The sequence below is a fragment of the Petaurus breviceps genome, unplaced genomic scaffold (assembly GCF_028583685.1).
Source record: "Petaurus breviceps papuanus isolate PSGF00001 unplaced genomic scaffold, PetGlider_PUasm1.0 91041, whole genome shotgun sequence".
Classification (NCBI taxonomy): Eukaryota; Metazoa; Chordata; class Mammalia; order Diprotodontia; family Petauridae; genus Petaurus; species Petaurus breviceps.
The window spans coordinates 38,226,550-38,240,842 of record NW_027187400.1 but is presented as its reverse complement, the minus strand read 5'-3'; the positions used below and the strand labels follow the sequence as shown (position 1 = coordinate 38,240,842).

At 53.7% G+C, this 14,293-nt stretch overlaps 1 protein-coding gene across 3 annotated transcripts in view; it reads left to right on the top strand.

Annotated features, from left to right (window-relative positions):
* MIB2 (MIB E3 ubiquitin protein ligase 2) overlaps positions 1-14,293 on the top strand; it is a 50,113-nt gene that overhangs the window by 14,636 nt on the left and 21,184 nt on the right. Inside the window, exon 3 of one of the 3 annotated variants that reach the window (XM_069079226.1) lies at positions 13,267-13,417. The exons of 1 other annotated variant lie outside the window; for it this stretch is intronic. The gene's annotated coding sequence lies outside the window, so the exon portion shown is untranslated. Of the gene's footprint in view, positions 1-6,748; positions 7,281-13,266; positions 13,418-14,293 lie in introns of those variants that run through there. One more of the 3 variants, XM_069079227.1, reaches the window with a different exon arrangement.

Below are 14,293 nucleotides of genomic sequence, written 5' to 3'. Positions count from 1 at the left end.
GGGCTGATGGTGTCCAAGGTCATGCAGATGGCCACAGCACCGAGATTTGAACCCAGACGCTGGCAGTCCAGGTCTCACACTTTTCCCAGCTGCACTTTCCCTACAAGCTTTTCATAGGCTGCTGGTAGTAGCCTGGCATCACTTGCACGGGGTTAATTCTCACATCCCCACATCCCTGGATGGCTCACAGAAGCTTCCAGGCTGGTTCATTCAGTCTGCTCCAGTCCATTGGGCCCACACATGGTACTGGGGAGCCCAGTCAGGGGTCAAACAAGGTTTCTTGTTTTCTCCCTCTGGCTGCTCTCTACCCTCTCTTAGCCTGGCACTTTCTTCCCTGTCTTGTGCCCTCACTTTGGGGGAGAAGCAAATTCCAAAGAGTTCAATCCCGGGACTAAAGTTCTGCAGAAGAATCGTCGGGAGATGCTCTAGAATGAAGGTCTGAAGACGAAGAGAAGTGGTTGAAACGGAGGAACGCCGGGCTTGCTCTGAAGGTGGGGCCGCCGTGTGCCATGTGCTTTACCAGCATTGGCTTAGTCCATCGCATTGGGTGGATACAGATTGGGCAGAAGCTGGAACCGAGACCAGGCAACAAGAGGACTAATCCAAGCCCAGCCTGGCCCCGTGAGAGAGCGTCAGGGACATGGCGTCTCCCAGGAAGGTGGGGCTGGGAAGGGCGAGCTGAGGACAGCAAGTCCTATGGGGAGGGAAAAGGGCCAGAGAAGGCCTGGGCCCCTCTCTCGGGTGGACAGGGTGACCGAGAGAAGACAAAGGCTCCATTCCTAATTTGTTCCCGTTTCCTCTACAAAGGAGAATCACCTTTCCACTGAAAGGGCCAGGGCCAGAATTCCTGGTGGGTAGTTGGCAGCTGGAGCTGTTCCCCTGGCCCAGGTGGACAGGAGCTGGCAGATGGGGTGACTGGGCCACTGACAAAGATCTTGGAAAGGTCGTGGAAAGAATGGGGAAGCAACCACGGACCTGGAAAAGGACAAATGTTCCAAACTTCAAGAAAAGGGGAGAGAACAGTGTGCAAACTTGAGACCAGTAAGCTTGAATTTGGTGAAGATTAGTAAAGAGATGGTTAGCCTTGTGTAGAGAGGAAAGCAGTGATTACAGAGGGGCAGCCGGGCTTCATCGGGAGCACGTCACGCCGGAGGACCCTCGTTAATGCTTGAGACAGGGTTTCTGCACTAGGAGATGGGAGGAATGCTGTAGATCCAGGTGACCTAGGGTTTTGAAAGGATTTTCATGATGTGTCTAAAACCATTTTTACAGAGCAGATGTGGAGAGATGTGGATGAAACAATGTTTGTGATAGATTCAGGACTGGTTGGACAGCCAGACACTGTTGTTAATGGCTCAAGGTGAGAGTGGCAGGCAGTCTCCAGAGAAGGGCCACAGGGATCTGTGCTTCAACGACTTTTACAGATATTACAGAATTAAAATTATTACAAATATTACAGAAGAGGGTGTGCTTCTCAGATATGTGAATGACACAAAACTCAAGAGGCTGCTTAAAGATCCTTGGCCACAGTGTCAGGCAGAATCTAAGAGAATTCACTAGGGAGAAATGGAGTCTTATGCTTCACAAGTACAGAATGGGGCAGGCCTAATTAGCAGTTTGTCTGAAGAAGATCTGGGGGTTCATTTGGGCTGCCTTAAGAAAGGCAGAGTCCATGGTTGAGGACGTTGATGAGCTAGACGTAACCAGCATGATGAAGGATCTTGAGTTCATGACACATACAGGTCAGTTGAAAAAACAGAAGATGCCTAGTCTGGAAAAGAGAGGACTTGGGGGATGTGACGTAGTGGTTTTCTTGCGGTGTTAGAAGAACTGTGACGTGGGAGTTTGAGACATGGTCTGCTTGGCCCCAGAGGGCAGGACCAGCCTTGGAGAGCCGTCCTGATGCGGAAGGGGTTGTCCCACCTGCTTACTTGGGCTCTGTTCTTGTGCAGACACTTGCACTGTGGGTTGACCTAAACAGCCACTGAGGTCCCTTCTAACCCTTGGAATTCTGTGGCAAAGCTTAGACTTTGGCCTTAAAGAGAATCAACTTTGTGGGCACTGGGTAGAGGGGCCCTAGGCAAGGCTTTGGGAGGTTGCTGTTGGCCATACGCCCCCTACTTGCAGAGGGTATGATGGGATACATGTCAGAGTTTTATTGGGCATGGAAGCACAGCATGGGTATCCCAGGCTGGGTCAGTCCCCCCTCTTTTTGTGGGCTCCCCTTTTGCTGCGTTCCACCCTCATGACTAAGCCGCATTCCTCACCTGCCTTTTTTTCCATAAGCTCATGTGCCACAATCTTTTCTGCCACTGTCTACACCTGTGTGCTATGGATCAGCGGCTCTGTGGTTGTTCTTAGCTTTAGGCCCCTTCCTAGGGCTCTGAGATCAAGTTGTGGTTTGCCCAGTAGTCTAATCTGAGGAGGGGCCAGGAAAAGGCATCTGTCTTTCCTGGGTGGCCAGCCTGGGAGCACCCCTCTCCCAGATTCCTACCCACCATCTCCTTTGTGGCCTGGCCAAGGACAGGGAACAGCTCTGTCCAGGATGCAGAACATTGGAGCTAGAAGAGACTCCCTTACAAATGAGAGGGAGAGGAGGTGGGAAGCCCAGCATCCCACAACCACTCAGTGGCTGACCTGAGACGAGAGCCCATGGGTCCTGAAAAAGATCTGGGGGTGCTGCTGGCCTGCAAGCTCAATAGACGTTAGCAGTGTGACTTGGCAGCCCAAAAAGCTGATAGCATCCTGGCCTACATTGAGAAGCAAAGCTTCCACAAGGTAGGAGAAGATAATTCAGCTCTGCTGTGACCTGGGAAGGCTACCATGAGAGTAAGCTAAAGAGGGCCATCAGGATGGTGGGTGAACAAATGAGCAAAAAACTGCTTAAGCTTGTGTTGTGCCCGGCTCTGTGCTTAATGCTGGGGCTGCGGATATAAAAGACAGCTCCTGATCTCTGAGGGCTTGCATTGTAATGGGGGAGACAGCACCTCAGGGTCGGGGGGTGGTAGCCAGGGAGGGATGTTTTGATCTGGGAAGTTCCAGGGAAGGCAGGTGGGGTCATAGGGCACTCAGTTGAGCTGCCCCTTCTGGACACTGATAGTGCTGATGGGAGGGCAGGATTATACACATGATAAGCTTATCAAGAAAATCAAGCCACCGTGGCTGGGGAGCTTGGGCCAGGGAGATAGGGTGAGCTTTCCCCAATCAGGGCAGGAGAGTCCATGTCATTGGAAGAACAACAGAAGGAACTGGGCTTCTTTAGGCTGAAGAGGAACACAGGGCCCGATCTTGTCTGGCTTTGGCCCAGACAGTAGGCACAGGAGCAGAGAGGGGAAGGTGCCCAGGATGTAAGGACAGACTTCCTGATGGTGAGAGCTGGGCTGCCTTCAAGGCACTGTCATGGCTTTCCTCCCTGGAGCAGAGGCTGGCTGGCTAATCATCCAGTGTTCTCTTTCAGATGGGAGCTGGGTTGGGTGGCTCCTGATAGAGGTTGGGGGCTCCCTCTGAAATCCAGGGCTTCTGGCTCTGCCTGACCTGGCTCCATCATCTGGAGAGAAGTGCAGAAATGGCTAAGCAGGCCCAGGCCGGGTGCCTGGAGGTGTGGAGCGTGGCTGGGTCACTGAGGCCCAGTGACCTGACTCGGCTTTTTGGAGTCCGGTGCCAGCTCAACAGATCAAGGCCTTATTGCCTCTCCTCACTCAGGGCTGTGCGCCGGCAGAGAAGAGTCATTGGCATTCTAATGAGGGAAAAGTTCTGCTCAGGGACCAGGGGGCGTGTGGGTGATGGCTGAGCTGAGCACATGGCCTGGCAAGGAGGGCAGTGCCAGGAAGTGGCAAGCCTTGGGCATGGGAGGGGTCGTCAGGCATTGAATTTGTTTCTGAATAACAGTAGCTAATGTTTTATGTGCTAGAGGCAGCTGGCGAGAGCAGTAGATAGAGGGGTGGGCTGGGAGTCTGGGAGACCCAAATTCAAATCCAGCCCCAGATACTTATTAACAGGTCACTTCACCTCGGCCTCAGTTTCCTCAACTGTAAAATGGGGATAAATAAAGGGAATTGAGCCCCTCCCTCCCAGGGCCATGGTCAGGGATCACGTGGAGTAACCGCTATAAAGTGCTCAGCCCAGTGCCTGGCACATATAGCAGGTGCTGTGTAATCATTACCATATCAACACACAGTAAATCAGACAAGTGATACATATTCTTTATTCATTCAGAGATTACATGCCCTGTGACCTGAGAGAAGTCAGGCAGAATCTGAACCTAACTGGACTATTTCCTGTTACCTTCACGGCCTGGAGGGGGTGGGTCAGAGAGAAGGGTGGACCCTGGGAAGAGAGAGGATTACTGAGCTGCGCCCCTGTCCCTGGTCCCCAGGCCAAGCTGCGCCCCTGCCCAAGGTCCCCAGACCGAGCTTCGCCCCTGCCCAAGGTCCCCAGGCCTAGCTGTGCCTCTGTCCTTGGTCCCCAGGCCAAGCTGCGCCCCTGCCCAAGGTCCCCAGGCCAAGCTGCGCCCCTGCCCAAGGTCCCCAGACCGAGCTGCGCCCCCGTCCCAGGTCCTCAGGCCTAGTTGTGCCTCTGTCCCCAGACCTAGCAGAGAAGATGGGGAAGAACCCCAGGCCTAGCTGTGCCCCTGCCCCTGGTCCCCAGGCCAAGCTGCGCCCCTGTCCTAGGTCCCCAGACCAACCTATGCCCCTGTCCCCAGTCCCCAGGCCAAGCTATGCCCCTGTCCCCAGTTCCCAGGCTAAGCTGTGCTTTGGTCCCCAGGCCAAGCTGTGCCCTTTCCCAGGTCCCCAGACCAACCTGTGCCCCTGTCCCCAGTCCCCAGGCCAAGCTATGCCCCTGTCCCCAGTTCCCAGGCTAAGCCGTGCTTTGGTCCCCAGGCCAAGCTGCGCCCTGTCCCCAGGTAGAGCACCAGGCTTCTCTGGCCAGAGCCAGCGCTAGCAGAGAAGATGGGGAGGAAAACTGGGCTTTGGTTGCTTCATCAGCTGAGTTTCCTCTAAGATCTCATTTAACCACAAGAAATACAGGAGAGGCTGAGAGAGATTAGGGTAATTACCAGCTACCTCGGACTTTTTTTTGCTACCTAGGCAAAAATGCAGCCAGTTTGGAGAGTTTCCTAATTAGGGAGCAGGTCAGGAAGGTTCTTCATCTTAAATATTTAATGACTTTCTTCAATGAAGCCAGGCTCCAAGGGGATTGAAAGGGAAAGCTCCAAGCAGAGCCATTGAGGCCTGTGTAATGAGAGGCCCTCTCAGCTCTGTAGAGGTTGTGTGGGTTTCTCAGCTGTAGAGAGAAGACAGAACGTTACAGAATGTCTCTTCCCTCTCAACTCGAGGAAAAGCATTAGGGCCTCAGCTGATTGGGGCAGCCACTGAGAGGAGGGCTGACTCCCTGGGGAGACTCACCCAGAGATCAGGCTAGTGAGGAAGCTTCTTCTTCCTTTGTAGGTCAAGTGTTTGCGGTCGGTGGGCTCCTGGTTCTCCTTGGTTTTCTGGTGTTAGGGCCAGCCTGAGGCCTGCACTGGGTACCTTGGGTTGGTAGCCACCAGGGATGAGCATCGGCCCAGGCCCTGACTTTGGAGGGGCCAGCTCTCAACCCCCCTCATCCATCCTGGCTCCATTTCAGCAGGGCCACTGGGGAGACTCCCCTCAGGGATGTCAGATTACTTCTTGAGCCCAGCACAGGCTTGCTAAGACAGCTCTTAAGAGCTCAGCTGACCTCTCTTCCCTCTCAGATAGCCAGGTTTCATTAAGGCAAGCGCCCCTAAGTCAGGCTGCTCGGCACTAAAAGGTGGTACTTCACTGGGGGAGTCCCTGCCAGCAGAGCTGCCCTGCCTGGGACATCTTTCAGCTGCTTTTCTCCATCTTGGCCCAACCCCTGAATCCCCACCCCCTGAGCTTCCTAGATTCAGGCCTTGTAGATCAGCACGCTGGCCTTGTGTCCCTCTCCCCATCTAGCCTCTTCCAGAATTCCAGGCATCGATAGCAGCTTCTCTGGCCGAGGCTCTGCGTGTGCTTTCGAGGCCCCAGCTGGCTACTTCATGTATGTCCGGCCCTTCTGTTTGGGTCAGGTCTCCTCTCTGCATTGACCACAACCTGCCAGCCTGACCTTATGGGCCCTGCCTGGGAGGCAAGTCCTAGGGTTCACCCCAGTGAATCTTGGGCAGAAGGAGACCAAGTCTGAGCCAAGGGTCAGAGTGGTTCCTTGAGGCTGGAAGGGAGGGGGTTAGGGACAGATGAGAGACAGTTTGGGCCCTTGACTTCAGGTGAGGGTCGTGCAGGTCTTTGGGGAGGTGATTGTCGCCATACAGGTAGGGAATCCTTTTGGTTCCTGTGGACATAAGGACCAGATGGGTATGAGTTGCCAAGTTTGCCGGTGACTGGAAGGTATAGTTTGAACCTGCCTTGATAAGACGGCTCTTAGTAGAGATTCAGGTGGAGGCCTGGGCAGGCAGGGCTCTTGTAATGCCCAGGAGCTCTCTCTAAGGCCATCATATGGGCATCTCTGCTGGCCAGGCTGGCTCTTGTGGCCTGGGGATCCGGCTTTCCTATATTGCCTCTTGCCTGGCCCCTTGGATATCTGTCCCTGGGTACTTGACATCAATCACGCCTGGTCCCCATGGCTTTGGGGAGAGCCTGTCAGGGTGCCTGTCACTTTAAATACCAGTGCCTATTTTCTCTGGCTATGCTAAGTGACAGCTGGGGAGGGTGGGGAGAGAGAAAGGGGAGGCATGAGCAGGACTGGATGTGTGCCTGCCTGCGGGCACAGCTCAGCTCCATTCTTGGCCCTGCGTGGACTGCATCTGTGTGGGCTGGCCAACACTGCCAGTGCCCCGTCTGGGGGGCGAGGCTGCAGATGGGACTTGGTCTGGGCCCTGATGGGCGTTGGAAGGGGTGCTGGCTACCCTTCCCTCCTTTGTCTAGGAAGTGTGTGGGGGCGAGGGGCCAGCCTCTTTCCTCGGATTGCTTTCCTGCCAAGGAGGAGGGCACGCCTCCCAGTAGCCTGGGTTGGCCTGGAGGGCACCTACCTGCTTCCTTTGTCCCATGCCCTGGGGCAGGTGGGCTCCTGGAGCCAGAGCCCCAAAGCTGAATCCCTCCCCTGCCCTCAGCCTCCCATCCTCCAGTGTCTGCCCTGAAATGGGTGGTGGCAGTGGACCCTGGAGGGTTCTGGCCAGTGCAGTCAATGCTGACCCTGGGAACTGAATCTCGACCCTCCCCCACCTTCGTTGTGTCTCCTTCCCTGGAAAGACCCAAGATGTGGGATGCTGGATTGATATCTGGGTAGGTTCTGTGGCAGCTCCTAAGGGAGAAGTGTGCGGATTCCTTGGTCCTTTGGCTGGTCTTCTGGAGTGGGAGCAAGTGTTTCCTGGAGAAGGGGCCATTTGCCCCCTGGAGACCCGAGGCTGGGGCTTCTCTTAGGTGCTTCCTAGCTGACTACTGCCTGCCTAGGGCCTCTGGGCACATACAGCCACTTGGCTTCTGATAGGTAAGGGAGCTCTGCGGGCTAAGCTTTCCTGGGATGCAGACTGCCACATGCAGCTGCCCTGGATGTCTCTTCTCTTCTCCTCCCAACCTTCAGGCTTAGGGAGGTCTGAATGAGGTGGGGGGGTGGGCCCCTGGGCTAGGTCTTCTGGATTCCAGTGACTTCACCCCCTTGGAGGTGCTTTGTACTTAGGATGTTCTGAATTACCATTTGTTGGATTAAATGGGGTAGCCTTGTAGGGTCCAAATGGGACATTGGCTGTCACCCCAGGTGGGGATTCAGTGAGGCCAGCCCCTGGCTGCCTCTGGGGGATTTCTATGTGCTGCAGTGTCCTGGGCCGGAAGAAGACTGATGTGAGGGGGCAGCCGCCCCTGGGCAGGCCAGGATCCACTGCCCCAGGAAGTGACAGGGAAAGGAGAAGACGCTGCAAGGTCACCTGCCAAGGGAGCAGCCAGCCAGCAGCCCAGCCTTTGGCTTCAGGGATGAGAGGAAGAGACTTTGGTCTCCATGGTGACAGCCTGCAGGTAGCGATTGGCCAGGTGGATTCCATTGAGTTTACTTCAGCAAACCCTTATTGGATGGGTGAAGCTGTTGTAGGAGGACCCTTTCCTGAGCAGGAAGCGCTGGTCTCTGGCATTAGTTCAGACCCATGCTCATTCTCATGCAGAGTAGCATGCTGGGAATGTGGGCCATTGAGGCCTCTCTCTAGAAAAACATACCCCTTCCAACTAGCCATGCAAGGGGCCAGTCACTTTGTCTGCAGCCTCAGATGGCCTTGGTATGGAGAAGACGCCTACTTTTCCTTCTGGGCTAGGGGGGTTAGGGGCTTGGTGCCCAGAACAGTCATTGTCAAGAAGCTAAACCTGTGCTGTCCCAGGGGCAGGGACAGAGACTTGGTGGGAGAGGGTGGGGGCAAAGAACTGTTCTGCTTCTGCCTAAGCTGGTCTTGTGGCAGTAGAGACGGCCTTAGGACCTGCTCTGATGTCAGGCCTGTAGTTGGCAGACTGATGCTGCCTTAGAGTACTGGTAACCTGTGACCCCGGGGTTCCCATGACATCTGCAACCTGGAGGCTCGGTCATTCTGTCGACCCCGCTTTCCAGAGCAGACCTTGAGCTGATGGGGCCCTTCCCACCCCCAGCCCCATTGGCCTTGGTGTGGGCTAACCTGAGGCCTTTCCAGAGAGGTCCAGCAACTTAATAGAGATTTAAAGACAGTGTCACTATGGAAGAATTTGGTGACCTGGATCTTCCTGCACCTGGTGAGGGGAGGGCTTTTCTCTTATAAGGAAAATTTCACATGTGTCAGAGAAGAGTCCTGATCTTCCTGGGCTACTGTGACCCCTCTCGCCACCGAGATTTTCATCACGGAAGGCTTGATGAAGTGTGTCACTCACAGTACCATCAGCCTTGGCCATGGGACCTCCATTTTCCTCCACCTACCTGTCCCCCATCTAGGCAGGCTAATGCTTGCACCCGAGGGCCAAAGCAGTTGGGGAGGGTTGCTGGGCAGACCTGGGAAACCCTGTGTCAGTGGGATGAGCTAATCCCATAGAACTCTGTGATGACTCTTACGTCCTGGTCCCTTTGTGGGGGTGTGAGGGGGTAGTGGCCCCCTCTGTTGTCCTGTGTGAGGACTGGGTGTGCCACATTTTCCCACAGTCTCTTTATCAGCTGGAAGGGAGCAGCACTCTGGACCAGCCTGGCCTAGGCTGGCAGGAGAATCGGGGGCCTGTTGTTACTCAGGGAAGCCTGGGTCAGAGCACCCAGCCAGAAGCCTTCTGGGAATCATGAAGTGGGGGCTGAGTTCCCACTGAGCCCTGTGCTGAGAATTGTGGCTGAGAGCTAGCCTCTGATCCTGCTTCCTTCTACTGGCTGACTGCCCTGGTGCTGGAGGGCAAAGGGCAGAATCCAGGGTTCTCTGGGACTGGGGCAGCCACTTGGCGTGCTCACTTGGTGGCCCGGTTCTCAGCACCGTCTTAAGGCCAACTTGAAGCTGGCAGTCAGACATGGGGGGAGAAGACGGGCTCTCTTTCCATGCCCATTTCTTGAAATGCCGTCTTGTCTGAGCAGACGCAGCAAAGGGGATGCTGGGGCTGGGGCTTCATGAGGTTGGCCCCTAATAGCCATTGAGGAGGGTTTTGGAGAAAGGCGGGGTGTGAGGCCGCAAGGCAGGCAGAGTAGGCTTCATTAAGTCACTCGGAGGCTTTCCGTGCCGGTGTTGGCTCTGGTCCTTATGTTCTTGTTACGGTGTGCCTCACCTTGGCGCCCTGCTGACCCTGTGTTAGCAGGCCATGGTACTTCGAAAGGAATCAGAGGACCTGGGGGCAACATCAGGAGCGTCACCTTTGGGTTGCTGTTTCTAAGCCTCAGTTTCCTTACCTGTAAAATAAGAGGGTTGTCCCAGAGGCCTCGCTGATCCTCGTGGCTAGGAAGGCTTTGGGCCTGTCCACATTGCTGGAGGGACGACCAGCTTGGCCCCGAGCTTCTCAGCCACAGCCAGGCCATGCGGACAGCTTCCATGTCGTACTGCATCCATGAAGGGAGTCCCCACCCAATGAAACCCTCGGCTGATAACCCCAGTGGTGGCAATCTGTGACACTAGCCTGGTTCAGGAGTGATGTGGGCCTGGCCAGGCCGGTGGGCATGTAGACTGAAGGGACCATCAGAGAGCATTGGAGAGGGGTGATTGGTGTGGCCCAGCCCACATGGAGAAGGTTAGAGGAGAGTTAAAACCAGAAGACCCAAGTGGAGCTGATCTCTGGGGGGAAGTGGGGGGGCTTCTCCAAAGGACTTCTCTCTGAGGGGCACCTGACCTCACGGCTCCTTTTCCGCAGATTCCTCACAGGAGGCTGGGCCTTGCTCTTACCCATTTGGGGGCCTGGCTGCTTGAGCCATCTCCAGTCTTCCTTGGAGCTGGCAATACTGAGGACTGCTTAGTCCCATGTGGGGCAAAATGCAGCCAGTGCCCCAGAGGCCTGTGAGATCACAGCCCCTGAAATGGTTGGGGTGGGCTTTGTCCAGCTCCCGCCATGCCCGACCAGACTGGCCTTGTCTGACTCTGCCTCCACTCATACAGAGGCTTGGGAAGACTTCCCCCCTCAGCCTACAGACCAGAAGAACAGCCTTAGCACCCCAGATCACCTCTGAGGACTCGTGGACCTGGTGTCCAAATTTTGGTCTGCGGACACAGGGTCTTTGGGGCTTGTCTCTTAAATTTCAACACTGCCCCCTCCTCTGCCTGTTCCCAGATTGTGAATGAGCCTCAAGCAGAAATGTCCGGTTCAGGGTTGGAATATCCATCTGTGCATGTGATATTCTGCCCTGGTGGTCCACCACCTCTGCTGTGAGGTGCTTCGTTCGCCTTTCTCTGTCATTGCCATTTCCTCTAGGATTTCCATAGACTCTTCTCCTGTTTGTGGCCTCTGTCAGTTTTCACTGTGGGGGAATAGAGACCTCACTTGTCTCTTCCATTCTAATAGGGTTTTGTAGCATATTGGTGTGTGGCCATTTAGAATTCTCAGTTCTGATTTAAGAACCAGTTTGCCTCCCTTGACCTAAGGAATGCTAAGGAATGCCCTCAGTGCCAGAGGCTTGGGTCGGGGTTCCCCCTCCAGGGCTGGGAGATCAGACCCTCCTCGGTGGGACTCAGGGCAAACATCTCTCACATAAAGATTTCTCTTCCAATTATATTTTCAGTGATGTTTATGCAGGAAGAGTGACCTCTCCTGGCTTTTTATGGCTGCAGAGCATTCAGATTACCTTCAGAGGAGTGTTAGGGGTTCATGCGGGGTAGAGGAGTTCAGAACAACTTGGCATAAGGATATTTGAGCAGCAGGAGGGCTTGGGAGGTCAGAGCTGCCTGAGGTTTGGGCTCTGGGCTCTTGTCGGGGGAATGATGATGGGCATGAGCTGTGATCCTGGCAGGTTGGCACAACCTGAGCAGGGCAGGGGGTTGGGTGCAAGCTGGGCACTAAGCTGGGGGTGGGGACTGGCTTGGAGTAGAGCCACTGGCCAGTCTATTGTGCTGACTGGGCCCAGCTTAAGTGATGCCTTCTCCATGAAGCCTTCACTAATAGTCCAGCTCTCATTGTACTGGCACATTGCTTGTAGCTCTGAGAACATCCTACCCAGAGCAACTGTCTGTATTAGAATGTGTCTAATACCCTCTTACTGGATTCCAAGGGTGGGGATCATGTTCCTTCATCTTTGTCCTGTTTCTCTCCCCCATGAGAGAAGCAGAGTGCATCTTGGGTAGAGCACTAGCCTTGGAGTCAGAATTATCTGGGTTCAGATCCAGCCTCTGGTACGAGCTGTGTGGCCCTGGGCAGGTCACCTAGTGTCTCTATTTCTTCATCTCTAAAATGCTTATGACTTTAAATCTATGACCCTTCGTGTGTCCCCTCCATGGCACCCTCCAGGCCTGGCATAAGCCAGCAGTCACAGCCCAGGAAGATGTACAGACATATGCATTTGGTCTAAAGAAGGATGCATTCCAAGCATCTAAGGTCTTTTGTAACAGTAGGCTGAAAATAGAAAGGGGGAAATTCCTATGGCATCACTTGTCCCCTTTTGGAGCGGGCCGGCTGTGAGCTGGCGCTGGGGCTCTGTGCATGTGGCCCTGCGTGAGTGCAGGCCCAGACATGCCTGGGCTCCAGGAGGCCCCATCCTTTTCCCATCCCTTATGTGAAGAGGCCTCCAGCTCCAAGTGCATGTGGATGGGGGGGGGGGGGCAGCTGCCTCAGCTGGACAATTCCTTTACTGTTTAGAGCTTGGGAGTAAGCCAGGGGCAAGATGGAAGAGGGTCTGCAGAAGCCCCCTTCCCTCTCTGCACACTTGGGCAGGTGGAGCAGACAGTGGCTGAGTATGGGGCTTTTCTGAAGCCCCCTCCCCTTTAATTCTAGAGCTGCTAGGAAGTACCCCCCAGCTGAAGCCCAGCCCCCTTTCCCCCAGTGCCACATCAACCTGGTGTATTAGAATGCCAGGCCACTGTAGCACGCAGTACCACTGTAGCACGCAGTACCACTGTGTCCCTGCTCAGGCCTCTCTCCAGGGGGTCCTGCTCCTGGGGGAGCCTGTGACCAACAGCCCCCTTTCCTACCAGTCAGAGGGGAGTCTGCAGGAGCCTCCTGACTCCATGCATGGTGAGTGTGTGGGAAGGGTCAGCAGCAAGCCACTAGTCACCTCTGGTGGCCAGAACCCACAAGGAAAGAAGCAGAAGGAGCCCAGGCTCTATATTCAAGCATTGTCCTGCCCCAACACAGCAGCAAGGCCCAGTCTGATCCATGCAGGGTCAGTCACCAGGAGCAGCTGCTGGACTGGTTCATCTCTTCTTTTTTGTGAAGATTGAACGTGCTCCTTGGAGCAGGGGAGCCCTGCCTGCAAGAGAGCCTAGGCCTAGGAAAGAGTAGGTGGGTCTGCTCTGTCTAGGACTTCCCAAGGCCCCAGGTGCCCAGACACACCTGGCCATTCTTTCCTCCCTCCCTTCCCTCAAGGAATTTATGTATTTATTCATTTTTAAACATATTTTGTTTTATTTCATTAAATATTTCCCAATTACAAGTAAACAATTTTAACAATCTTTTTTTTTAATTTTGAGTTTTAAATTCCCTCCCCTCCCTCTTGCCCCTCCCCATTCCTTGAGAAGACAAGCAGTTGAATATCGATTTTATATGTGTACAGTCATGCAAAACATGTTTTCATATCAGCCATGTTGCAAAAGAAAACACAGTTTAAAAAAAGTAAAACAAGAAAGATATAGTTTAAAAACTTTCACTCTGCCTTCAGACTCCATCGCTTCTTTCTCTGGAGGTGGATAGAAGTTTTCATCATAAGTCTTTTGGATTATTGTATGGCTGAGAAGAGCTCCGGTCATTCACAGCTGACACTGCGAACAGTGTTCTTCTGCTTCTGCTCATTTCACTTTGTGTCAGTTCATGTAAGTCTTCCCAGGTTTTTCAGAAGCCATCCCCCTCCTCCCCATCATTTCTTATAGCACAATAGAATTCCATCAGAATCTCATACCACCATACCCCAGTGCATGGGTATCCCCTCGATTTCCAGTTCTTTGCCACTACAAACCAGCCCTTCTTTCTTAAGGTCTGTCCCCTCTGTCTTTAGAGGAGGAGGTGTGCATGTGTGGTCATGGGCACATTAGCTGAAGATGTTCCACTTTCTCTCTGGGATCATACAAGAGATGGACCTGGTGGGCAGTGTTTCCTATTGGCAGTTTCTGGGCCAGGAGAAAGGGCAGAGGGCATTCTGGGTAGTTCTGAAGAAGGGTGAAAGCAAGGATTCTTAAGCTGAGGTCCACAAACTTGGTTTTTAAAATATGTTTGGATAACTGTATTTTTTCATTATAATTGGCTTTAGTATAATAGTTCAAAATAATTGGAGGTGACAGGGTGCCACATCTAAAAAGTAAAATTAAGAGGTGAGAGAGGAATATATTGGGAGAAGAAGAAAGGGAAAGATAGAATAGAGTAAATTATCTCATATAAAAGAGGCAAGAGAAAACTGTTACAATGGAGGGGAAGAGCAGGAAGGTCAAAGGGAATGGGTCAACCTTACTCTCATTGAATTTGGCTTAAGGAGGGAATAACATACACACTCAATCGGGTAAAGGAAAGTAGGGGGGAAGAGGGTAAGAGGAGGGATGACAGAAGGGAGGGCATATTGGGGGAGAGGGTAGTTAGAAGCAAACACTTTTGGAAAGGGCCAAGGTCGAAGTAGAAAACAGAATAAATGGGGGGTGGGATAGGATGAAGGGAAGTATAGTTAGTCTTTCACAGTAAATCTGCTATGGAAACGTTTT